Here is a 27,587-nt window from a genome sequence, read left to right as displayed (position 1 = left end):
TTTGTGTGAATGCACCCTTAAAGAGCATTTGGCTCAGGCTGCAGCCCTGTCTGACGACTTCCCCTCGGGCCTGCTGTAAATATGCTGTTCTCTTCTCATTCACCTTCACACAGCATTGGTTTCTGGTGTGGGAGCTCTTGATGACATTGTGTATCCTCCCTCCTATGCTGCTCTCTAGGAGTTTCAGAAGCATGCCTGGGTGCCACACTGAGTTGAAACCTTCTTAAAGTTCTTGAAGCAGGCAAATATTTTGCTGCTTCTGGTGTTATGGAAGTGGTTCTTGATGAGGCAGTGCAGGGTGTAGATATGGTCCATGGTGCTGTGGTTTGGCATGAACCAGGCTTGGCTCTTGTTGAGGACCTCATGTTGTGTGAGGAAGGTGAGGATTATTGATGATGCTTTACACCCATATTGAAACACTTGACATTCATGCAACCTGCACCTGAAAACACACCAAAAGCCATGTTTTTCACCACAAGTCATTCTTGTCTTAATTATTGTAACTGCCTACCAATTGGTGTTCCATTTATTAAACTATCCTTTCTCCAATTTATCCTGAATGCATCAGCCAGTCTCATGTTTCAGTCTCAATGCAACTCTGACGTCTGTAGTCATTACACTGGTTACCCAGAATACAATGCAAACTTTCATTCTAATCCATGAATTTCTCCATAGTGCTGTTTACTACCCTAGTGGGCTTTTTGCCTCTATTATACCTATACAGACAATGCCAACATATCCATAGGTATAATTGATATGCTGCGTTTTTGCTAGACGGAAAGTTGCATGGTTCCAATGGATTGAAGCACATGCTGTGTATTCATTAGTTGGGTTGGTGGGTTCTCGCAGGTAACCTATCACTGTACAAACATTGATGAGAAATCTTTTTGAGAATCTATAACTGATAAAATACTAAAATTATTTTAAGCTTAGTTTATATTCATTTAATTTAATTTCAATTTCCAAAAATATTGCTCAAATGCAAGGTCAGTAACACATTAGAAGATATATGTAACCCCAATTTGTTTAGATAACCTCATTTTACTACAATATAACAAAGCAAACCGGGAAGTGCGATTCAGCAAAAGAATAGAAAGGTCTTGAAGTTCTCAGTTTTCTGTGTTGTTGCTGTTGCACAGTAATGATGTACTGTGCCGTGAGAGCATCAATCTGCCAAAGTTTATATCAGCCATGTTTGTTCTTGTCCTATTTACTTTTATCGTATTTTCCCAGCACATAGATCATTCTGCTAGGAGTCATTTGCAGGAAATGATGTAATCATCAATATGCATCAAAGGAAAAAAAAAATCATTTATGAAATTCAGTATTTGGTAATGGATATGTCAAAATTGTTTGTCATAACAATTTTACCCGATATTATTCTGATGTTATTTTTTTTAGAAGAATAACACTTTTGATTGAGTCTGTTAACCGACAGACCTATCAAGCCTATTTCATAACACTCAACCATCAGGCTGTGTTTGCCGCATCCCAGTCGATGAACCAAGACTACGCTGTTTCCCATCTTGTTCCTGGTAATTGAGTGCAAAGTAAAACCATTAGATGGGGCGGCAAGGGTTGTGAAAGTAATTAATGTCTATCCATTTCCCAGGAACTTGAAGATCAGGTGAAATCATACACAACGACCTTATAAGCTCAAGCCTCAGTTTGCCTGTCAATAATCTGTTAATGCACTAGTGCAATGTATTCCGAGACTATAAAAATGCTTAAAAGAACATTTTATGTTGTAAAGGAGGCAGTCTGAATTCATTAGCTCATTTAATTCATAAAAGAAAATCTTAAGCCTTAAAAGAACTTAGGTAAAGTGCCTCATTGTATATATCTATTATCTAACTGTGTATACAGTATACGTTAGTGACATTGCTTTACACCAGGGCATTATTAGTCATTTTCCGTGCAATATGTTTTATTCATAAAAATATTACTACTAATAATAATAGTAATAATGTGAATAATAATCATGCAAGTGAAACAAGCCATTTTGTTTCTTCTTACTCCCATCTATTCTTCAAAAACAGACATAAGGACAAATAAAAACATGCAGGTAGGTTTTGAAGATTTAACCCCTTACCACCACAGTCAGTGACAATATGACTATTTTTATATATATATATATTTTGTTTATATTTTTATAATTTTAGTTTTTTCTTCCTTGTCTTTTTCTTCTTTGTCTTCTGAGAGTCACACATCTTATGTATTTCATTAATGTAGCCAATAGAGGACTTGTTTTTTGCAAGATTAGTTTTATTTTACAATTATACCATTTTTGGGTAAACTTTTGAAAAGCTTTCGATTTTTCTGGCAGCATGTGTCATATTAGTATTAAAATAACAGCTGATTGTCCGACGTGATCACAAGAGATCACTGAGAGCAGGACATATCTCCAGGAATGAAGGATACACAGGATTAGAAATGGGACACGTGGTGGCAAAGGACCACAAAGAAATCAATGAGGTAAGAAGTATGATTACATTGTTAAACCCTGAGATTCCTTTTGACTTGCAAGCAAATGATAGTACTTATTTAACAATATCTTGCAATTCAGAGTTTGCAAGAAAATCCTAAACTTTTTATTTTTGAGGATATTTGAGATTTAAAATAATCCTTTCTTATAGGTATAGGTATGCACTGTATACTGTATATTGTGACTGGTAACAGAGACAATGCTTCCATAGGACCAGTCAGTTAACTGATAGTTACAATTGCATCCTCTGATCTGACTGTATTGTTAATAATAATAATAATAATAATTATTATTATTATTATTACGCCAACATATTCCGCAGCGCTGTACAAATTGTAGGGTGCAAGTACAGACAAAAAGTTACATTACAAAGAAATAGCCACTTCACACTATAGGACTGAGGGCCCTGCTCTCAAGAGCTTACAATCTATGAGGTGGAGGGAGTGACACAAGAGGTAGCAGGGGCGACATTACTTATACAGTGGTCAGACAATTTTGTAATAAAGGTTACTGTCATTACACAGACATAAAACTATAAGAGCCATCACCAGTTGTGTCCTTTAACATGCAGATGGTTCCTGGGCATATAAAGTTAGCCTGAAACAGCACCATATTGTGTGGGGTAATGGGGGAGCATGAACAGAGAAGAGATTATTTTATGGCTTCTAGTTATGGTACAGAAGGGTATACATTAGGAATTGTGATAGGCCTGTCTGAAAAGATGAGTCTTTAGTTTGCGCTTGAAGCTGTAGAAATTGGGAGTTAATCTGATTATCCGGGGTAGAGCATTCCAGAGAAGTGGTGCAACTCGGGAGAAGTCTTGTATACGAGCGTGGGAGGTTCTGATAATAGAGGATGTAAGTGTTAGGTCATTGAGTGAATGGAGAGTACGGGGTGAGCGGTAGACAAAGATGAGGGAGGAAATGTAGGGAGGTGCAATATTATTACACAATATCATGCAGCATCACAGTTAGTTATAACTCTTTTTTTATTGCACTTGGGCACATGCAAGCAAAGAGTATAGACGCCTTTATCCTATAACTCTTCCGGCAAGAACCAAGTAGATAGAACTTTTAATAATTGACTGTCCTGCCTAGGGAACATCATGTTGTTATTTGTTCTGCACGATTCGTTTCTTTTCATATATGGAAATTAAAATAAAGCAAATAGTGGACTATAATAATTAATTTCAGATATTTCCGTTGCTCATCAGCACTAAGCAAAGTACATTATGAATGCAATGTAATAAAATGAACCATGTTGCTTTGCACAATATGAAACAATCCTGACAGAAAAAAGAGACAACGATGTTAATTTTCATGGTCTTTAAGTGGGAACAATCTCAATTTCCAGAAAATTCATTTATAACATCATACATTGTACATTCACAGCCACTCGCAGCTTTAAGAGCATAGAGCATTTTGGTGAAATTTCCAGCTTGATTAAAAATCAATATTTCTCCAGCTCATCTCTGTGGCCTGTGGATTTGTATTTCACAAGGACGCATGGGGCAGATCTTCTCATTAGCAAGCTTGTAAGAATGGGAAATGATAGTAATGGACAAAACTGTTTAATTTCTGTGTATAGAATGGAGAATGAAAAAGATACTTATCCATAGAAACTCTAGTTATTACAGAAAAAGACCAAATTGTGTTTTTATGTTTAGTTCTTACCGGCAGTTATATTGAATGCGTTTTAGTGCTTTTGTCACATGTAAATGTATGTCCATATATTGAGTACAGCAAGCTATGTGTTATTTTCTACTCTAAGCGTCAATGAAATCCCTGAGCTGAGATGTCACGATCTATAGCTGTATGGGACTGCTGTGTTTAGGTTCCATTCACACTAGCATTTAGCTTCAGATTTGGAGATCAATAAAACCATGATGTTCATCATAGATCAGTATTATAGTGGACCCTATTGACTTAGAATGACGAACAATAGTGCTGCAGGCTATGCTTTTTTTGGCTAGTTACTTAAATCTGAATTGATGCTTCACGGAAGTTTTTGTCAAGCATACGGTGCAGCAAATGTACTGTTCATGTGTATGATTTAAACAGATTTATTAAAGTGGCTGATATTTTCTGTATCGATTCTTTACGGTTTCCTAGATGTCTGTTTGCTGTCATTCATTCTGCTTACCTCCAGTGGGTAAAGATCAGTCCATAGTCATGTGATATACAGTGCATGGTCATGTGATGGACACGCAGTTGCACAGCTCATTACCAGGCAGATGTCGGATTACTGTGCTGTGACTATAACGAACAATGCACCTGTGTGTCCATCACATGACCATGGGCTGTATTATCAAATGATCGTGGACTCATTTTTATCCAGTGAGAGTAAGCAGAATGAATAAAATCAAGCAGAGATCTAGGAACTGAAAAATTGTAGAACTTTTTATAAATTCAAACAATAAGATTTGTCTCTCAATATTGGTCTGAAAGTGGTCCAGCTTTAAACTGCATTGTATACATTTATACCACTTCTTATCTTGCTTGCTTTGCACCAGAAATTTGTGCCAGAAGTTTGTTGCAATGCTGGCACATAATGTGGAATCTTAGTCACTTTCTCTTTTCTGTAAGCCGTTATTCTGGGTAGAAAAGTCAACAAAAGTGTTTTAGAGATGAGCAAATTGATTTGCTACAAACTAGGTTTGACTCAAATAATCCCAATAGCTAGGGAGACAGGGAGGGGGGTACAATGGATTGCGATAGGATAAGGGTAGCAGTGACAGGGAGATAGTGTTAAAGATAGCCAGGAAGTTACATAGTAGGTAGCAAACACCAAGTAAACAAATGCAGAAGATACCAGGAGCTCTCACAGACACCTAGAAATCACTCAAACCATTGCTAAAAGTATATGGGTGTACTTTTAACCATTAATAGCACTAACAGACCTTTTTTTAATAAAATATATATATATATATATATATATATATATATATATATATATATATATATAATGGACATGTCGTTTTACTGGAAACATAAAGATACCATATATGTACCCACACAGTGGTCTTTCTCAAGTGCATATGACTAATTTGCATAGTATAATTTATACCAGTGTTGTCCAACCAAAGTGCATAACATAACAGGCCAATCCTGACCCCTCTAGCCTCTGAGATAACATATAAACAATAAATATAAATAAGTGCAGTGAAATTCCTCAGTGTTAAATGAAAAACCACATATACATTACCTGTATGTAGACACCCCACAGCATGTCCAGCATTACCCACACCATCTCTAACATGCATTAGAAGCAACTGCACATACGTGCACATCTCCTGCTCTGATAACCCAGGGAAAACTAATGCACAGACATGCACTACACTAATGATGACATAATTTGCATTTTGTATAGGCTGCAGGTGCAGTATGTCATCCGCTTCCACCACCTTATTTACCAAAGCAAACTGTTGTTTCCATTCCTTCTCCTCCTTCCTTGTTCCATGGGTGTAATGTGAAGCGCTGACATGTAGTTTTACAATTAATGAACCACACAATAGTGTGGCAATGCTCTTAGACCCTCGCTATAAAGCCAAAATGGGAGAATTGGAATGCATTGGAATATTATCAGGATAGGCTGCATACCCAGCTTACCCCAAAGTTTAGGGAGATTACTGAAGCTGTCTGTTGCATGTATTCCCAGGTGGCCTCTGCCTGCTCCCAGTCCACCTCTATCATAGATGCCACAGCTACAAGCATCAGGAGGAAACTCAGGCAACATAAAACTAATTCCCACTGGCTTCAGCAGCGGGTACAATCATGCCTAGATTGCACCTATATTCCAGCAGATAGCCATGACCCCATGTAATTCTGGGCCAGTAGGTTAGAGCAGTGTTACAAGTTTACTATAGGAGTTTTATCTTATCTGGATTCAAGCGTAATGGCCAAGAGGGTGTTCAGTGCTGCGGTGGTGTTGTAACACCAAGAAGAGCAAAACTTTTCACAGCTACAAATCTTCAGAGGTTTGACCATCTCTAGTCTTGATAAATGTGTAGAATATAAGCCAGATATTTCATAACAAGCCAGAATTCTTGCACATTTCGCTTAGTAAATCTGACTGCACTGTCAGCCGTGCACACTAATTAACTCACTAATAAACTTACAGGTAACCGCAGAACAATAGATCATTTTTAACCAACCAAATTGCAATAAGAGAGTGAGTGATAGTTATTGCTTGCATAATAAGTTATATAGTCATGTATAGATGACTCTTACATCCTTTAAGACATAGATTGTTAATTTGAGCTCCCTCTTTTTCAACAAGACTAAAAATGGGACATGATGAGAAACTGATAGCACTATTACAGCTGCCAGAAAGCAATAGAAAAGAAACCTAATTGCAATGTACACAAAGACTAACACATAGATTTCATACGTGTTCAATGCCATTCATTGTCCTCCAGCAAAGCGTCCCGGCAGCCTTTAAAAAGCTTGGTAACACTGCATAAATTGTATTTATCACTGACGGGTAGTTACTCACATAAAGACTAAATCACTGTAGGAGTAAATAAAATATAACTTTTAATAATCTTTCTTAAAAATGGCCTCGATTTATTTAATGTTTTTTAAATATTTTATTTAAAAAAAAAAAAAAAAAACTGTACTATGACCTCATTGATAAAGGGTAACCAATAATTATTAAGTCAATCCCTGTCTGGTACAGCCATTAACAGTTTCATTCCCTGATCGTGTGCCAGGAGCTAATCTGGTATGCCCCAGTACACCTATATATCCCTGGAACTCTAGATGAAATCAGGTGCGAGGAAATCTAGATACAAATCCCTAGTGGTTCCACATAGGCTGTGAGTAAGGCCAGAGGGAGGTCCTGGAGGAGAAAGCTCTGTGAGCAGTCTCTGTTACTGACAAATTAACCCCCGTATATGATAATGACAGCAGGAGCTATATTGAAATGGAGGATATTCAATACAGTACAGTCTCACGTTCTCACAAGCCGTATTCCACTCAACTACACCTCACACAATGCCCTACTGATCTCAAGTATGCTCCAATTGCCTATGTTAACATTGTTGCCACTTAGGGTATAGTTACATTAGCCCTATTAGTCTCTATTCATGGGCTACGTATCCTAACTAGATAAATACAATATATGGTCCCTGATGTATCCACCACCTATTGTATAAGTTTTCCCTCACACTTCCCTCAACGCGTTTCGCTAGGGGTCTAGCCTAGCTCATCAGGAGGATGATAATGCAGGAGATGATAATATTTGCAGTTAAAACTGCATTTCCCGCGCCCTTGATGGTAGGACACAGTATCAATATGTCACTTTACTGCATAAATTGTAGTTTTATGCTGGTGGCATTTACACAGAGTTTACAAATGAAAGAGTCCTAAAAGCAGTCTAGGTTACTAATAAGTAAGCTGAATGACTGCAAAATAAGCTGTTATGTGTAATAAGTATTGAAAATGAGAAATTAATTTAGTTTTCATTGGAATCTAATGGCTCTGACCAGCTGGTAGATAGCCTTATCTCTGCAATTCAAGTCGCTTCTATATTTAACAAGGCATACTGTGGATATCTAAGCTTCCACAGTGTAAATGTCATCCTGTTCCAATTAATTGCTATTTTATAGAAAAATTTAGATTTCTCTTACAACCATTTATTTTTCTGTAAAAAATGATATTACTGAATATAGCATTCAAATGTTAATAACACTTATAGAATTTTTTTTTAAAAAAAGGCAAACATAAGTTAGTAACAAGCTAACCCAAGACACATACTGGGACTTCATGACAATAGCAGACTCGAAGTCTACAAAAATAGCCTATAATTGCATTTTCTCATGTACAAGTACGGGAAGTCAGACGTGTCATGATCTGACATGCTGCATTGTTCCACACCTGAACGTAGTACAGAATGTCACTGTGGTGCCAAAAATTCATTGCTCTCAAACACATTATCAAAAGCACTGGCATTCTTATTCCATGCCATCAAAATAAAATTTCATGTCTCTCACACAATAGTTTGTTGTGCTTTGTGTATGTATGTATGTATGGAAAGAGTAGAACTAGAATCTAACTGGATGGTCTGTACATACCAAAAAAACAAACAAACCAAAAACAGAAAAGTACTAAAAAAACAATTAAAGTAATTAACTCTGGAAAAATAAACCTATATTCAATTGGACAATGTCCTTCATCATTTTTAACTCTGAATGATAAATGTAGTTAGGCCTGGTTCACTCTGTGTTTGATATTCCGTTCGGGGAGTCCGCTTCAAGAACTACTTTCCTCTCCGCATGATTCATGTGGACACTGCGCGGAAAACACATGGACCCCTTTATAGACTATGGGGTCTGTGTGCTTTCACTGCTCACCGCTTTTTAATGCATGCGGTATTCCGTTCGGGGGGTCCATAAGCATCCTTCTCGAACAGAATACCGAATGCAGATGTGAGCTAGGCTTTAGTTAATGTTGCAACCAGTATATTTTTTTCTGCTTCAATGATTTTTATTAATATTGAACTATTACATTGAAACATCTGAGGAAAAGCTATAGAAAATATAACTGACATATTTGGTAAGTATCTATGTTACATCACTAGCCTATAATAAATTACAATATCTGGTTCAAACCTACATGTAACAGTGGCATAACTAGGAATGGCGGGGCTGTCTTCAATTTCGCAGGGATACAGTCGTTGTCCCAGTGTCGAAGCTAGGGTCCCACCCCGTATCAAATGGTAAAGAAAGGAGCTTCACACAATTATGTGCCAACCAAACCAATGTGTTTTATTGGTAGAGCGTGATGGAGCTCCTTTCTTTACCATAGGAATGGCGGGGCCCCATGGCGAACTTTTGACATGAGGCCCCCCCCGACCGACACCGAAGATCTCGACCGACTCCCTCCTACGCATTTCTGCGCGTTCTATTATGCCCCATAGTGGCCCCTTAACACAGTATTATCCCCCACAGTGGCCCCTTAACACAGTATTATCCCCCATAGTGGCCCCTGCACACAGTATTAACCCCAATAGTGGACCCTGCACACAGTATTATCCCCCATAGTGGCCCCTGCACACAGTATTATCCCCCATAGTGGCCCCTGCACACAGTATTATGTCACTTATTGGCCCCTGCAAACAGTATTATCCCCCATAGTTGCCCCTGCACACAGTATTATCCCCAATAGTGGCCCCTGCACACAGTATTATGTCCCACTGTGGACACCCAGAGTATAATAATCGGAGACCCGGGGGAGTAAAAGCATAAAAAACTACTGTTACTTACCTGTCCCCCGGCTCCTACGCAGTCTCCTCCGCTGTCTTCTCCGCTGCTGTCCTTGTTCAATGAAGTCGGACGTCACATGACCCGGGACGCAGACCGGGTTCATGTGACGTCAGAAAGGACGTCAGGAAGGATCGTGGAGAGGTAAGTAACATGTTTTTTATGTTTCTTACCTCTCCCGGTCTGCCAATCATTATACTTGGGGGTCCGAAAAGAACCCCAAGTATAATGATAGCAGCGGTAGCGGCTGTCACCGGGCCCCTAATGTCCCGGACCCTGTGGAAGCTGCCTCCGCTGCTATGGCGGTAGTTACACCACTGATGTAACATATATATTCCAAATAATAAAATAAAATAATAAAACAAGGATAATGGTAACAGACTACGCTACATTCAAACATACGTTAATCTAAAATAACCATGAAAGAAAGAAGTCATGAAGAAGCAAAGAGATTATGCTGTAAAGAAGATGTGGCTAATAGTTACACTATAAGGGGAAAGGGAAATCAAATCTAGAAATTCTTCAACAGTGCCCTTGTTTTTAAAAATAAATATAAATAATTTTGGTAACTTATCTAAAAACACATCAGGAGAAATTATTTTCTCCTAAGTTCTGCACAGTATTGTCAAATGATATAACTTTGATATTCAATCAACTTTGAGAAAGAAATTAACTTGTACACTGCAAGATTGTAAGTTGTGTAATATTGGAAAACTTTTTTTTTTTTGCATTAGGCACTCAGTGACACCATTAAAGAGGGTTCTTCAGACTATCCTTGGGAGACGCCATCAATCCTACTAATATTATAAGTGTGAAAGTTTGTGTGTTTGGATGTTTGTGAGTTTGGATGTTTGTTCCTCAATCACGCTAAAACGCCTGGACGGATTTGCGTGCAATTTTCCACAAACATAGTTTTCGAGCTTCCTAGCAGGAGACTCACAAAAGCAGGACTCCTAGCCCCAGCTATAGACTCACACACACTGCCTGGCATTTCCTGCCTCAACCTGCCTGCACACTCCTTACTGTCACCTCAGGAGTAGCCCTCACTCTACTCACTCACATAACACATCACATTGTCTGTATCACTACATACACAACACATCACATTGTCTGTATCACTACATACACACTCACACACACTGCCTGGCATTTCCTGCCTCAACCTGCCTGCACACTCCTTACTGTCACCTCAGGAGTAGCCCTCACTCTACTCACTCACATTTTACATATAGCTTTCCACTATATAACACATCACATTGTCTGTATCACGATATACACCATACAACACATCACATTGTCTGACACAGTACAACACATCACATTGTCTGACACAATACAACACATCACATTGTCTGTATCACGACATACACAATACAACACATCACATTGTCTGTATCACGACATACACAATACAACACATCACATTGTCTGTATCACGACATACACAATACAACACATCACATTGTCTGTATCACGACATACACAATACAACACATCACATTGTCTGTATGACGACATACACAATACAACACATCACATTGTCTGTATCACGACATACACAATACAACACATCACATTGTCTGTATCACGACATACACAATACAACACATCACATTGTCTGTATCACGACATACACAATACAACACATCACATTGTCTGTATCACGACATACACAATATAACACATCACATCACATTTGCTAGCCCACCAAACTTTTTAAAGCACTTTCACAGTTTCACACGTCTGTGTCCGCCCAATTCTCAAATCACCGCAGACGAAGTCGCGGGTAAAAGCTAGTATTTGATAAGAACGGGTCCTACTTTCAACACACTCACTGGTCAGCGGTTACCTGCACGGAATGTTCATACAAGTTCCGCTGTGTGAACATACCCTTTGAGATACCCATCTAGTAGGATGTTGGACCTCCTTTAACCCTTTGAACTGCAGCTATTCATTGTGACCTAGATTCCACTACGTATTGAAGTTATTCTACTAGGAAATTGGTATATGCGGACAGGCAAGTTTCTCACAGTTGCCTGCAATAAGTTAAAAAAATATGGCTCTTGGAAGGTGGGGAGGAAAAACACATGCAAAAATGGAATTTGGCTCTATGTTTAAGGAGTTAATAAACACTGGTCTATATAAATTTCTGTATATTGAGTTTCCTGTTATCCTTTTCCTACTTTATACATACTCTGGATAAGTCATCAGGCTTGGAGGACTTCGTCAATTTTTTTTGTCCATGTTATAGTGGAACTGTCCATCCACATGCTTTTTAGACAGAGAGGACGATAGATAGATAGATTAGATAGATAGATAGATAGATAGATAGATAGATAGATAGATAGATATGGTATAGATAGATAGATATTGTATAGATAGATAGATATGGTATAGATAGATAGATATGGTATAGATAGATAGATAGATAGATAGATAGATAGATAGATAGATAGATAGATAGGAGATAGATAGATAGATAGATATTGTATACAAAGAATACATGTACTAATTTTGTGTTTGTGCCTTTGAAGACTGCTATACCGACTCTTTTCTAGATTTTTTTGCTGACAATTCTGTGCTTTGTTCTTTAGAGGTGTGTGTTTTTTTTCTTGCACATCAATTCTGTACATTGTATTGTATATCATTTACTCTTATGACAAGTACAATCTAGATACTCTCACAGCTTTTTCCTGTACATGAAAAGATAGAACTTTCTCATTTTCTATGCTATGCTGCAGTATTCAGCATTTTTGAAATCCTATTTACTAGAATGATAAATATCTGAAATTGTGCAAGAGACAATTCTAACATGAAGAGCATTTGTGGTCTGTGGGGAAAATGCTAAACAGCGGGATAAGGGAGCTTACTGCCATTAATTCTTATTAAAGCCCAAAAGGTCATTTTTTTGTGAGTTAACCTTGTGACAACTTCTGATAGGAAACGTGTAAGGTCACCCTCGAGACAAGTAATATAAATTGGCTCGGTAATACAATAGCATACAATAACAAAGGCTTTTGCTCAGGTGAGACCTGGCGCATCTGCCCAAATCAGCCTGTCACATCTCCTTGTATTTGCTGGAAGACTGAGACCTGAAATAAGGTATGCCGAGAGTGACACAAGCAGACTTGGCAAGTCGTTTTATATGTTGAAAAATGATCCTTGTCTCATTGCAGCTAAATGTGCTGGATTGGTAAAGAATAGCGATGGCTGTAATAAGCAGCTTCCCATACCAAATCTCTCAAGCATTTCCATTAAATCAAACTATCCAACCATGTCAAATGTGTTTTCTGTACTGATCGCATTAGCTAGTACCAATATAGAATTTCTGTTAAATGATGAAAATGTGGTCCCATAGTAGAATACTATAATAGCAGTCTTTTCCAATGGTATTATCATGACATTATGCAATATGTAGGAGAATTCATATTGGGCTTCCTTTCCATTGTCCAGAAACACAATGAACATCTCATTACTTTGTCCACCTCATATTCTATAAATGTAATAGACTATGAACCTACACTTTAGAATATATTTAAAAAATGATGTATATTGAAAACTTGACAAGAACTTGGGTATCAAATTTAACCCTGCCTATCCCCATTTATTTGAGTTAAAAAAACCGAATCAAAATCCCCTGGGCTTCTACAGCATCAATTGTCCTACAGACCCAGCACAACTCATTCTTGACCCCAGAGCACTCCAGTGTGGACTGTAGTACAGAGATAGAACCTTTTGGGATGAGTACAGAGGACTTTTTCATTGTGCACCCACTTCTTATCTTCTCCGCTACCACATTAGACCAGTGTAAGGAGTTGGAAACTAGCTGTTGGTAATTGATAAAATTGCTAAATTAGACAGAGAGGGAATGGGAAATTATTAGTTTTTGGAGGAAAGCGGCAGCAGTAGACATGCGACAAATTGAAACTTTTTTTACCCTTTTGCGCCATCCTCTCCACTTTCCTGAAAATGGGGCATGGCAGAGGTGTGCAGGAGGCAGGGCCATTGGCCCCACAAGATTTATTAGCATGTTTGAGAGAAATCTGGTGACATGGAAAATGCATAAGCGATATGGGAAATGCACGCAAACTACATTTCCCTCTGGACACACAACCCAGTGGATGGTGTGCCTCATATATAGTTTATACATGTATACTTAATAACGCCAGTCTTCATAAATCTATCCCATTGATTTATAAAATTAATAATACATCATCAAAAATTCTAAAAAAGAATAAAAAATGAAAACTTGATGGAAAAATTTTGTCAATTTATCTTGTTGCATTCCTTTTAACAGTTTGTGTTTTTTTTTCTTATATTCAGATATTCATTGTGGAAGTGTTGAACATTACAGGTGGGAAGAAGAGCTAATAATACATATGGATAGGACTAGAAAGTAAATGTGAGAATTGGTATCAAAGATGTTAGGACTTCTGAATTTCCTCCTCCCCTTCATCAATTTCTATTATTAATTTATAATGAGGTTCATCTTATATACATGTAGTTAGTTTGAGGTCTCAGCAGGTGTACATAGATTTTATCTATAATCTATTTCTTATTTTGTTCACATTTTTCATTTGCAGTTTAATCATATGCCCAAAGATTATTTGATTATCTATGTCCATTTGCAGAACAAAGTTGATCAAATCATGTAATCTTGAAAGTAAGAATCAGCACTAATAACTTGAGTGTGTTTTAATGAAAGGATAAAAGGATTAAAAATGTGCCGCGATTCAGACTGCTAAGACGTGGCATTTCTGTTCCTCTCCACTCTACTATCGTAGGGGCTTTCATCTTCCTAATTAATAATACATTTCTCACCTTTCCTTTAATTGTATCTAAGGGAAATTGAACACCATTCAGCTGGTTGTTCTTCCATATTTCATTAAAACCCATTTAGAAAACTACTGGACAACATTTGCCCTTGATAATGTGGAACTTTGAGAAGTAGTAGTCTTGGATATTTTTCTCCATATATATTTTTCTTGTAAACTTTTCAGGTGGCATGTTATGGCTTAAGTACCAAAGTTATGTCAAAGTGAAAGGGACGTGTACGTCTATTGTTATACTTTGACTAAATGCTCCTCTTATTCCTAAATATTGCTTACTCTTGTTAGCTTTTCAGAACTGAGTGCTCTGTATAATACAAAAAGATGAAAAACAGACCCTTCCCTACCTCCATCATTACTGTAATTCCCTGTGTTCAATAGAGATGAATGAACACTGTTCAGAACAGCCGTTCCGAACAGCACGCTCCCATAGAAATGAATGGACGTAGCCGGCATGCGGGGGGTTAAGCGACCGCCCGCCGGCAAAGTGTACGTGCCAGCTGCTTCCATTCATTTCTATGGGAGCGTGCTGTTCGGAACGGCTGTTCTGAACAGTGTTCACTCATCTCTAGTGTTCAAGCTTACAGCACCTTATATAGTGTATATGACATCAGCACTGTAAGGTGTCCACCTACCACTGTCTATTGGCTGAGAGGCTGTCAGCTGATGTCAGGTGATCACCTAAAACATCACACAGTGACTCACACACGTGTCTCCTCTGTATATCCTGTTCAATACATGTGACAGCAGCCATTTTAGTTTTCCAACGCAAATCAATATCTTTTCAGTTTTGTCAAAAATTAACAATTTGGAATATTTGGGTCGAACCCATTTCAGGATGAATTGGTTCACCCATCTCTAATGTATCTTGCTGGTAACAGACAACAAATAAACTCCCCCCCATCAGTAATGTCTTTGGAGTGTGGGAATAAACCCATGCAAACTCCTTGCAGATGTTGCCCTAGGCAAGATTTGAACCCAGAACTCAACTGCAGCAATGCTAACTACTGAGCCACCATGCTGCATCATAAATGAATTTTGTAGTCTGATCATGCAGTCAACTATTTACCTAAACTTTCATTTAAGATGCAATGATACAATTATGAAATAACATAAAATGAGTTGTATAGGGAGACATTTAAGGGAGAAAAATTCTCATATCCATGTATTTCAACTATAAAGCACATTTTTCCATTGACTTTATTAAGGATTAGAGATGAGCGAACAGTGTTCTATCGAACTCATGTTCGATCGGATATTAGGCTGTTCGGCATGTTCGAATCGAATCGAACACCGCGTGGTAAAGTGCGCCATTACTCGATTCCCCTCCCACCTTCCCTGGCGCCTTTTTTCTCCAATAATAGCGAAGGGTAGGTGGGACAGGAACTACGACACCGGTGACGTTGAAAAAAGTAGGCAAAACCCATTGGCTGCCGAAAACATGTGACCTCTAATTTAAAAGAACAGCGCCGCCCAGCTTCGCGTCATTCTGAGCTTGCAATTCACCGAGGACGGAGGTTTCCGTCCAGCTAGCTAGGGCTTAGATTCTGGGTAGGCAGGGACAGGCTAGGATAGGAAGGAGAAGACAACCACAACAGCTCTTGTAAGAGCTAAATTCCAGGGAGAAGCTTGTCAGTGTAACGTGGCACTGACAGGCTCAATCGCCGCAACCCAGCTTTCCGCGGATCCTGAATGGAATACACTGACAGTGTATTCCCGTATACCCGATATATACCCCCGATACCCGTTCCAACGGTGTGCCCCCCCACCTTCACCCCAGAAATACCCTGCAAGTCCCCTAGCAATAGAATTGGGGCTATATACACCCACTATTTTTGCTACTGCCATATAGTGCCATTGTCTCACTGGGAATTCAAAGAATATATTGGGGTTACATATAACTTCAATTCCAGGGAGAAGCTTGTCAGTGTAACGTGGCACTGACGGGCTCATTCGCTGCAACCCAGCTTTCCCAGGATCCTGAATGGAACACACTGACAGTGTATTCCCGTATACCCCATATATACACCCCAAATCCCCGTTCTAACGGTGTGCCCCCCCACCTTCACCTCAGAAATACCCTGCAAGTCCCCTAGCAATAGAATTGGGGCTATATACACCCACTATTTTTGCTACTGGTATATAGTGCCATTGTCTGACTGGGAATTCAAAGAATATATTGGGGTTACGTGCACCCACAATTTTTGCTACTGGTATATAGTGCCATTGTCTGACTGGGAATTCAAAGAATATATTGGGGTTATGTGCACCCACAATTTTTGCTACTGCTATATAGTGCCAGTTTCTGACTGGGAATTCAAAGAATATATGGGGGTTACGTGCACCCACAATTTTTGCTACTGCTATATAATGCCATTGTCTCACTGGGAATTCAAAGAATATATTGGGGTTATGTGCACCCACAATTTTTGCTACTGCTATATAGTGCCAGTTTCTGACTGGTAATTCAAAGAATATATTGGGGTTACGTGCACCCACAATTTTTGCTACTGGTATACAGTGCCATTGTCTGACTGGGAATTCAAAGAATATATGGGGGTTACGTGCACCCACAATTTTTGCTACTGCTATACAGTGCCATTATCTCACTGGGAATTCAAAGAATATATTGGGGTTATGTGCACCCACAATTTTTGCTACTGGTATATAGTGCCATTGTCTGACTGGGAATTCAAAGAATATATTGGGGTTACAAATACCCTCATTTCTTGCTACTGCCATATAGTGCCAGTTTCTGACTGGTAATTCAAAGAATATATTGGGGTTACGTGCACCCACAATTTTTGCTACTGGTATATAGTGCCATTGTCTCACTGGGAATTCAAAGAATATATTGGGGTTATGTGCACCCACAATTTTTGCTACTGCTATATAGTGCCAGTTTCTGACTGGTAATTCAAAGAATATATTGGGGTTATGTGCACCCACAATTTTTGCTACTGGTATATAGTGCCATTGTCTGACTGGGAATTCAAAGAATATATGTGGGTTACGTGCACCCACAATTTTTGCTACTGCTATACAGTGCCATTGTCTCACTGGGAATTCAAAGAATATATTGGGGTTACGTGCACCCACAATTTTTGCTACTGGTATATAGTGCCATTGTCTGACTGGGAATTCAAAGAATATATGGGGGTTACGTGCACCCACAATTTTTGCTACTGCTATACAGTGCCATTGTCTCACTGGGAATTCAAAGAATATATTGGGGTTATGTGCACCCACAATTTTTGCTACTGGTATATAGTGCCATTGTCTGACTGGGAATTCAAAGAATATATTGGGGTTACAAATACCCTCATTTCTTGCTACTGCCATATAGTGCCAGTTTCTGACTGGTAATTCAAAGAATATATTGGGGTTACGTGCACCCACAATTTTTGCTACTGGTATATAGTGCCATTGTCTCACTGGGAATTCAAAGAATATATTGGGGTATGTGCACCCACAATTTTTGCTACTGCTATATAGTGCCATTGTCTGACTGGGAATTCAAAGAATATATTGGGGTTACGTGCACCCACAATTTTTGCTACTGGTATATAGTGCCATTGTCTCACTGGGAATTCAAAGAATATATTGGGGTTATGTGCACCCACAATTTTTGCTACTGCTATATAGTGCCAGTTTCTGACTGGTAATTCAAAGAATATATTGGGGTTACGTGCACCCACAATTTTTGCTACTGGTATATAGTGCCATTGTCTGACTGGGAATTCAAAGAATATATGGGGGTTACGTGCACCCACAATTTTTGCTACTGCTATACAGTGCCATTGTCTCACTGGGAATTGAAAGAATATATTGGGGTTATGTGCACCCACAATTTTTGCTACTGGTATATAGTGCCATTGTCTGACTGGGAATTCAAAGAATATATTGGGGTTACAAATACCCTCATTTCTTGCTACTGGTATATAGTGCCATTGTCTGACTGGGAATTCAAAGAATATATTGGGGTTACGTGCACCCACAATTTTTGCTACTGGTATATAGTGCCATTGTCTCACTGGGAATTCAAAGAATATATTGGGGTTATGTGCACCCACAATTTTTGCTACTGCTATATAGTGCCAGTTTCTGACTGGTAATTCAAAGAATATATTGGGGTTACGTGCACCCACAATTTTTGCTACTGGTATATAGTGCCATTGTCTGACTGGGAATTCAAAGAATATATGGGGGTTACGTGCACCCACAATTTTTGCTACTGCTATACAGTGCCATTGTCTCACTGGGAATTCAAAGAATATATTGGGGTTATGTGCACCCACAATTTTTGCTACTGGTATATAGTGCCATTGTCTGACTGGGAATTCAAAGAATATATTGGGGTTACAAATACCCTCATTTCTTGCTACTGGTATATAGTGCCATTGTCTGACTGGGAATTCAAAGAATATATTGGGGTTACAAATACCCTCATTTCTTGCTACTGGTATATAGTGCCATTGTCTGACTGGGAATTCAAAGAATATATTGGGGTTACGTGCACCCACAATTTTTGCTACTGGTATATAGTGCCATTGTCTCACTGGGAATTCAAAGAATATATTGGGGTTACGTGCACCCACAATTTTTGCTACTGGTATATAGTGCCATTGTCTGACTGGGAATTCAAAGAATATATGGGGGTTACGTGCACCCACAATTTTTGCTACTGCTATACAGTGCCATTGTCTCACTGGGAATTCAAAGAATATATTGGGGTTATGTGCACCCACAATTTTTGCTACTAGTATATAGTGCCATTGTCTGACTGGGAATTCAAAGAATATATGGGGGTTACGTGCACCCACAATTTTTGCTACTGCTATACAGTGCCATTGTCTCACTGGGAATTCAAAGAATATATTGGGGTTACGTGCACCCACAATTTTTGCTACTGCTATACAGTGCCATTGTCTCACTGGGAATTCAAAGAATATATTGGGGTTACGTGCACCCACAATTTTTGCTACTGGTATATAGTGCCATTGTCTCACTGGGAATTCAAAGAATATATTGGGGTTACGTGCACCCACAATTTTTTTTACTGCTATACAGTGCCATTGTCTCACTGGGAATTCAAAGAATATATTGGGGTTACGTGCACCCACAATTTTTGCTACTGGTAGATAGTGCCATTGTCTCACTGGGAATTCCCCAAATAATTTGGGGATTCATTCACCCTACATCTCAGGCTCTTGCCATATTCACCCAGGTTGTCAGTGCTGCACCAGTTCGTTCCCAGACAGCTCGGCCCGAAAAACATGTTACTTATATAGAGGATTTGGACAATGAAGACAACATGTTCTAAATCTAATGTCTGCACCTTCTCCAGAATTAAAATAAAGGCAGCGTTTAACTTTCAAATAGCACTGCACAAAGGAAGAGCTTATCAGCTTGTCTCATGACATGCTACTGAAAAGTGTCATTTGTGTATCTTAATGTAAATATAGTTGTATAAGCTTTTTGGGTTTTAGGCACTGCCAAGTTATTTATTACCACCCGCTCCCTTATAATGATGATGACGCCAAAGTCACTGTGGGTGTTCAGAGCTCACAGCTTTGGTTGACATTTGTCTTGCTCTCTGTCGGTACCAGCTGTCTTTTTGGATACCATAAAGTTATGTTGACTTTATTAACAGCTATAGAAGCTTTAGCCAGGTTGTGACGGTGTGTAACCCTAACAACACTAAGTGGGATACACATTAATAGTCAGTCTATGTACGCTAAACGTATCACTGAAGTAATTTTTTTTCCGTCTCCCCTAATATAAGAAAGGAACAGACATTAGACCTAGACCGGGGTTCGAGGCTTGTAAAAATCCAGTATTATTTGTTCTTCATGATGTGAAATATGTGTTGAAAAGCAACCCAAGATGAAGTCAGCCATGTGTGCCAGTGTGTTACTTGGCATGCCTTTGCTGGCCCCAACTGTAAGGGTCACTCTCCATTTCCTCCATTTTCCACTCCCCTTCACACCATTTGTGGTGAAGCAATGGGATGCACTGAAGTGCACCCTCTAGCCTTGTGTGGGACAGGGACATCAGATGCCACTCCAACCCCCTCGTCTTCCTCCGCCAGCCAACGGTGCGAAGATGAGAGGAGTGTGCTCTGAATGTTTTCTGCCTAGCAGAGGCTAGTTCTCACTTACGAAAATGGCCCCACTTTGACCTGTATATCAGGCACAATGGTGTAGGTTTCAAAGAAACATGGCACCAACAAGTTGGAAAACGTGGGCCATGCGTGGACCGTGTTTGAGTCTGGCAAGCTCCAGATCTGCTACCAGGTTCCAGCCATTATCACAGGCGCAAAAATGCCAGGCCCCAGGTGTAGCAGGGAAAAAAAAATGCCATCTCAGCCAGGATGGCATCCCTGACCTCGGAGGCACTGTGCTGTCTGTCCCCCAAGCTGATCAGTTTCAGCACGGCCTGCTGACATCTCCCCATGCCAGTGTTACAGTGTTTTCCGCTAGTAGCTGGGGTGGAGGTTGCAGCATCGTAGGGTTTCAGTCTACTCCTGCCATGAATTTTGGCCTGGGAGAGGAGATAGGCCACCCCAGTTTGCACCCGGGGAACAGACTCTACCACATTCACCCTGCCTGTCATTAAAGATAAGCACTGCAGCATCCCTGACCACAGGTGCTTGTCCATGTGTCGGTGGTCAAGTGGACCTTGCAGCAAAGCGCAGAGCTCTGGGCCCGACTGATGTTATGGGACACATGCAGGCGCAAGGCAGGGACAGCACACCAAGAGAAGTAGTAACGGCTAGGCCCAGCATAGGGAGGTGCCCCAGCTGCCATCTGCTGACGGAAGGCCTGGGTCTCCAGAAGCATAAACAAACACCAACATCTCCAGGGCCAGCAGTTTATCGATGAGGCTGTTAAAGGCTTGGGCATGGGGGTGGGTTGTGTTGTACTTCTGCCTGCAATGAAAAGCTTGGGAAATGTGGAGTGGCTGGGAAGAGGCGCATGATGGTGCAGGCCAAAAGGGCGCATGAGGGTGAACTCCCCAATGTGTCAGAGATAGGTGTGTAGGTGTCCTTGCATCATATACTTGCACCATATTTGGCTTTGGAAGTTAATTTTGTGCCAAAAAGTGGTTAAGACAGCGATCCCTCAGCTACTCCCGTTACACTGTCTAGTGAAATTACCATCTTTGGAAGTGGACCACCACTTGTAAGATCCCAAAGGAAGCAGGCAAGAGATATGCAGTGCAGAAAAAAAGATGAGAAAATAAGTGTAGGCTGTAGAGCACAGAGGGATCGGAGAGGACAGAGCTGGTGTCGGCCAGGTATTCCCACAACATGCGCCTATACTTGTCCCTCCTGGTGACACTAGGCCCCTGAGTGGCAGTAATTTGTCCAGGGGGGCCATTAACGTGTTCCAGACCTAGGAATAAGTCTTCCAACAGGGTAGAGTTTTGCATGCCTTTGCTTCTACCCACTGTTTTTGCTGCTTAGCTTCCCTCCACATCTACACTGCTTTCACCCCTAAACATCACCCCAGTTTATGCCTTTGTTTCTACCCTGTTTTTTTTTGTTGAATTAGCTTCCCTCCACATCTACACTGCTTTAGCCCCTAAACATCACCCCAGTTTATGCCTTTGCTTCTACCAAAGTTTTTTGTTGATTTAGCTTCCCTCTACATCTACACTGCTTTAGCCCCTAGACATCACCCCTGTCCATGTGGGGTCGGTGGCCTCATCATCCACCAACTCCTCTTCCAATTGCACACTGGCCCCTTACTGCAAACCGCACATGACCACAGCTTGCCCTGATGGCAACTGTGTCTCATAATCCCCACTTAGGTCCAGACAAGTCGGTGGCTGGTCCAAAACCCCAAAATTGGAAGGAAATGGCGGATGCTGCAGTATTTCTAACACCTGTTCCTGGTGCTCCGGCCTGGTCTGTGTTGTACCCTGCACCCTGCTTAACGCAGCTGCCATATCCGAAGTTGTGCTGAACGCATGCTAATGTTTCGTGTCCAGTGCAATGGATGGGATGGGATTTCACATAAGTCTGCCACCCATGGCCACTCATGGTTGAGCAACTGAGGGAGTTGACTTTGACGAACCCAAGGGTTTTGGAGTTGGAACTACATCAAAGGTCTGTGCTGCTTACACACTCTGCTCAACACATGATATGTTTAGTGCTAGCAGTGTGGAGACGTCGCACAACAGCCGTTGTTCCAGCAGGTACAGGCTTTGTAGGAGTGCATAGAGGCTAGCAGCGGCAACTATAGACTTTAAAAACTATCCGCACAAGCGCCACACTTTCACCAGTAGCTCAGGAACATTGGGGTACCTTTTTCAAAAGATTAGCAGCAATGAGTTAAAAACGTGGCCCAGGCATGGAATATGTTGCAGGCTGCCAAGATACAGAGCCAATCCCAGGTTACGGCCATTATCACACATGACAACATGCCTGGGCCCAGGTGCAGTGGCAAAAACCACATTGCCGTCTCATCAAGGATGGCATGACTCACTTTGTAGGCAGTGTGCTGTCTGGCCCCCAAGCTGATGAGCTTCAGCACGGCCCGCTGACGTCTCCCCACACCAGTGTTGCAGCGTTTCCAGCTCGTAGCTGGGGTCAATTTAACAGCGGAGGAGGGTGGTGTTTCAGCCCTCCTCCCAGGAATGTTGTGTGGGGAGACAAGTCAGGCCACCACATTTTGCGACCCGGTCCACGCCTCAACTACATTCAACCACTGTGCCCAAATTGAAAGGTAGCGTCCCTGTCCGCATGCACTTGTCCATTCGTAACTGGTCACATGGAACTTTAGGGCTAAGAGCTGAATTTAGGGACCGCCTCATGTTTGGGGGAAAGTGCTGGTGTGGACGGCACAGTGCGGTGGCGCAGTAGACACTCTGCCCAAAAAGGGCAGAGTGTCCCCCAGCCAGGATTCCAACATCTCCTGGGCCAGATTTCTTGAGATGAGGCCGTTGAAGCCTTGGGCATGTGGGTGGGTTGCGCTGTACTTTAGCATGAAATGAAAGGCTTGGGAGATAGGGAGTTGCTGGGAAGAGGCGCATGATGGCGCGGGCAAAAGGAGAAATGGCAGGAAAAGGTGAGGATAAGGGTGAACTCCCCAAAGTGTCAGAGGCAGATGTGGAGGTGTCCTGGCTGCTGGTCTGGACTGCAGCGCCAGCCCTGTCAACAGTGGGAGAGGCAGTGGCCGCCAGGCCAAACGACGATTATCCTGCGCTTGCTCTCACCCACTGAGCCCAGGGCTTGCCTTCCAAATGATGGCACCCGCAAGAGGTGGTGAGATTCCTCTCCGCAGATCTCCAAACCATCTTGGACTTGCAAATTGCACTAAATTTGTCATGTAACTGACATGTATATGATGAGTCTATCCATTGTCTGTTCATTTTGGTGAAAGTCAGCCTGTCAGCTGACAGACAGCTGTGCTTGTCAGTGATGATGCCACCGGCTGCTTGTACCCCCAGTTTTTGCTGCTTAGCTTGCCTCCACATCCACACTGCTTTTGCCCCTACACATCACCCCTATCCATGCCTGTGCCTCTAGCCATAAGTCTGCCACCCATGGAAACTCATGGTGCAGAAAGTGAGGGAGCTGACTCTGAGGAACCCTTGGGTTTTGTAGCTGGTACTCCATCAAAGGTCTCTGCTGCTCACACACCCTGCTGAACATACGGTATCTAGGGTTAGAGCGTGTGGTGACCTCGCACAACAGTAGGTGCTTCAGGCAGATGTAGGCCTTGCTGGAGTGTATTGCGGCTAGCTCCAGGTACTGTAGACTTGGGAAAGTGGGTGTCCAAGTGCCGCACTTTCACCCTTAGCTCAGCTAATTTGGGGTATGTTTTTAAAAATCATTGCACCACTACATTGAACACGTGGGCCAGGCATGGAACGTGTTGGAGGCTGGCAAGCTCCAGAGCCCTCCAACAAGACAAAAAAGCCTAGCCCCAGGGGCAGCGGGGATAAACAAATTGCCATCTCATCCAGGATGGCATCCCTGACCTCAGAGGCAGTGTGCTGTCCGTCTCCCAAGCTGATGAGCTTCAGCCCAGCCTGCTGACGTCTCCCCACACCAGTGTTGCAGCGTTTTCAGCTCGTAGCTGGGGTCAATCTAACAGCGGAGGAGGAGGAGGGTGGTGTTTCAGCCCTCCTCCCAGGAATGTTTTGTGGGGAGACAAGTCAGGAAAATTCTTGAAACAGGGGAGAGTTTTGCATCTTTGCCCTTGCTGCCTATGGACATCCCTTTGCCTCTAGCCACCATTTTCCCTGCTTTGCTTGCCTCCACATCCACACTGCTTTTGCCCCTAGACATCACCCCAGTCCATGCCTTAGCTTGTACCCCCAGTTTTTCCTGCTTAGCTTGCCTCCACATCCACACTGCTTTTGCCCCTAGACATCACCCCAGTCCATGCCTTAGCTTGTACCCCCAGTTTTTCCTGCTTAGCTTTCCTCCACATCCACACTGCTTTTGCCCCTAGACATCATCCCTATCCATGCCTCTGCCCCTAGCCATAACTCTGCCACCCCTGGAAACTCATGGTGCAGAAACTTTGGGAGCTGACTTTGAGGAACCCTTGGGTTTTGTAGATGGAACTCCATCAAAGGTCTGTGCAGCTCACACACCCTGCTCAAGATATGGTATTGTAGGGTTTCAGCGTGTGTGAATGACGGACAACAGCCTGTGTTTGGACAGATGTAGGCCTTGCTAGAGTGTTTTTAGGCTAGCAGCGACTCCTGTGCACTTGCAAAAGTGGGCGCACAAGCGCCGCATTTTCAACAGTAGCTTCGATACATTTGGGTATGTTTTCAAAAAACTTTGCACCACTAGGTTAGACGTGGGCCAAACATGGAACGTGTTGGAGGCTGGCAAGCTCCAGAGCCGCTACCAGGTTCCAGCCATTATCACAGGCGTAAAAATGTCTGGCCCCAGGTGTAGCAGGGAAAAAAAAATGCCATCTCAGCCAGGATGGCATCCCTGACCTCGGAGGCACTGTGCTGTCTGTCCCCCAAGCTGATGAGCTTCAGCACCGCCTGCTGACGGCTCCCCACACCAGTGTTTTAGCGTTTGCCGCTAGTAGCTGTGGTGGAGGTTGCAGCGTCGTAGGGTTTCAGTCTACTCCTGCCATGAATTTTGGCCTGGGAGAGGAGATAGGGTACCTCAGTTTGCACCCCGGGACCAGACTCCACCACATTCACCCTGCCTGTCCTTAAAGATAAGCAGCATCCCTGACCACAGGCGCTTGTCCAAGTGTCGGTGGTCAAGTGGACCTTGCAGCAAAGCGCGGAACTAAGGGCCCACCTGATGTTGAGTGACACGTGCTGGTGCAAGGCGGGGACGCCACACCGGGAGAAGTTGAGACGGCTAGGGACGGCATAGTGAGGTGCCACAGTTGCCATCAGGTCCGGGAAGGCGGGAGTTTCAACAAGCCGGAACGCCAACCTCTCCTGGGCCAGCAGTTTAGCGATGTTGGCGTTCTAGGCTTGCGTGGGTGGGTGGTTAGCGGTGTATTTCTGCCGGCGCTCCAATGTCTGAGAGATGGTGGGTTGTTGTAAAGAAGCGCCTGATGGTGCCTTTGATGGTGCAGGAGAAGGAGATAAGACAGAAACATGGGAGGATGAGGGAGAAGTCAACAAAGTGGCGGAGGCAGATGAAGTGATGTCCTGGCTCGTCCTCTGGAGTGCATCGCCAGCACTGTGAGCAGAGGCAGTGGCATGAACGTTTGTCCTGCTGTTGCTGCCTGCCACTGATTCCATTGCTTGGATTCCAAATGACGGTGCATTGAAGTGGTGGACAGGTTGCTCTTCTCAGGGCCCCTACTCGATTTCGAGAGGCAAATTGTGTAGACGACACTATATCTGTCCTCGGCGCATTCCTTGAAAAAACTCTACACCTTCAAGAAACGTGCCCTCGATGGGGGAGTTTTTCTGGGCTGGGTACAAAAGGGAACATCTTCGGACATTCCGGGTCTGGCCTGGCTTCGGCAAAGCAGCTGACCTCTGCCTCTGGACATGTCTCTGCCTCTAGCTACCCTTTTTGGTGCTGCACCTGCCTCAACATCCACACTACTTTCCCAGCTTGACATCCGCCTTGTCCAGGTGGGGTCGGTGTCCTCGTCGTCCACCACCTCCTCTTCCAACTCCTGTCTCGCCTCCTCCTCCTGCACAATGCGCATGTCAACTGGCTGCCCTGACAGCAACTGCGTCTCATCGTCGTCGATGAGGGTGGGTTGCTGGTCATTCGCCACCAAATCGACCGGAGATGGAGGAGACTCTAGTGTTTGAGCATCTGGACACAGATACTCGTCTGTTAGGTCTGTGGAATTGCGAAATGGAGGGGCAGGTTGCGGTACAGTCAAAGGAAGGGAGAACAGCTCTGGGGAGCAGGGACAGTTGGGGTTATTGTTCTGGGAAGATTGGGAATTTTGGGTGGAAGGAGGACAAGACTGTTGGGTAAGAGGAGGTAGAGGCTGACTGGCTGGTGGACAATGTGCTTTAAGCGTTATCCGACAGCCATTGCAAGACCTGTTCCTGGTTCTCGGGCCTACTAATCTTTGTACCATTCAGCCTAGTTAATGTGGAACTTTTGTGCAAAGCGCAGAACTTAGGGCCCGCCTGATGTTAAGGGACACACGCTGGTACAAGGCTCAACTCACCCTAAGTGCCAAAAACACTGCTGGTGCAAGGCTCTACTCATGCCAAGGGCCTCAATCTCTGCTGGTAGCTCAGCTTAAGGTCCTGTAACTTTGTTTGGAAGGGCTCCTGTTAAGGGCTAGAAAAGTGAATTTTGGAAGGTCTTACCACATCACACACACACACACACACACACACACACACACACTCAAAATGACAGTTAAGGGTGAGGGCTTTTGGAATTCCCATTGCCTATTCCATTTGTGGTTGTCATGGGGAACGTGATTTAAAGGGGTGGTTGTTACTGTTTGTTGAGCTTAAATTGGGGTTTGTGTCCATCCATTTGGGGAGTAAAGAAGGTTTCCAGGTATTTTCCCACTTTGATAGAGGTTTT

Source organism: Leptodactylus fuscus, chromosome 1 (genome assembly GCF_031893055.1).
Source record: "Leptodactylus fuscus isolate aLepFus1 chromosome 1, aLepFus1.hap2, whole genome shotgun sequence".
Taxonomy (NCBI): Eukaryota; Metazoa; Chordata; class Amphibia; order Anura; family Leptodactylidae; genus Leptodactylus; species Leptodactylus fuscus.
This window is presented reverse-complemented; position numbering follows the sequence as displayed.